The following is a 1,335-nucleotide window of genomic DNA, read 5'->3' on the forward strand; positions in this document are numbered from 1 at the left end:
AACAATTTCAACTTTTCTGAGGGTGTAATTATCACTAACAACCAGCAGATGTCGACTCTTGATCACACAGCTTTGAAAAGAACCCGTGACTCTTCACCCCTCCCTCGGTGAAAATCACGTTGTGACGTAAGTACGTCTTGACGTAATGACGTTACGCTACCTACGTTGTTGTTTTGACGCCGTGCGTCAGAACCAAAATGGCTGCTGCCCGGACCCACAGGACCGCAGCTTCACCAACACGGAGCAAAACCTCCGTCTCTACGCTCAGCAGCGTAAATTACTCAGCTTCACGCAACCCCAACAAGGCAAACGATTTATGAGCTGATCCGTGACTCTCACGGAAACACAGGGCAAGACGTTCCTGCTCGCGGCAGACTTAATACTGAATAAACAGTTAGCTCCCCTGTTAGCACTAGCAGTGCTATTCCACTTTTTTATTTAACATGTTTCTCAATATATAAAAATTAACAAATATCAAGACAACATCCAACTCTTTGTATTGTAACATCAGTTGTGTAACTTTTTCTTCAAGGTGAAAACTGTTGAAAACAACAAGACTGTTTTGTCTCATCACACAAATTAAAATCCAGCTCCATGTATTTCTATTGATGTCATTTCCCCGCTAGAAAAAATGTGTGATGGAGGTCCATGGAAGACAAATATGTTTAAATCAAATAAACAAAAGAGGATGCAGTTAAAATTAATAAAAGGTATTTAAGCTACGTTTTGAACATCCAAAACACGTCCAACACTTGTTGGCTGCTTGTGTTCTTTAGGTCAGACGTGTGTCGGGAAGCGCCTCTGTTGTTTGAGACGCTGGGGGAACTGTCTGATGGGGGAACGCGGCTCGACCTAACACCGGTCTCTGTTTAGTGGTGGATGAAATAAAGAAAGTGGCGGTACTTTATTTACTTTGAGCAAGCAAACGTTGTGTTCACAAGATAATTAATCCCCCAGATAATTCAGAGGCAGTCTGTTCGGTAAATTTTACTCCAGGAGCTGCGAGGGTTGTTTTCAAGCTTCAGACTGAACTGAAGCAGCGGCTGCTGACGTCATTATGTCTCTTGTGCGATGCTGCGTTCAGGACAAGCATGAAAAACTCACCACTCTTATGCCAATACGGTCGCAATGATGCATTTAGATACCGAAATGGAATTGCATGAACATTCACGTGGTGGTTATGGAATACAGCGAATCGATAATAAAAAATCTGCGTCGACAAATTTATACCGTATTTTTCGGACTATAAACTATGGACCATTTTTTTTTAAAAATGTGCAAACATCAACATTTAAGCTGCACCCCCCACCCCCCATCAGTAAAAACAAAAACAGC

Source organism: Austrofundulus limnaeus, unplaced genomic scaffold (assembly GCF_001266775.1).
Source record: "Austrofundulus limnaeus strain Quisiro unplaced genomic scaffold, Austrofundulus_limnaeus-1.0 Scaffold2614, whole genome shotgun sequence".
In the NCBI taxonomy this organism is placed as follows: Eukaryota; Metazoa; Chordata; class Actinopteri; order Cyprinodontiformes; family Rivulidae; genus Austrofundulus; species Austrofundulus limnaeus.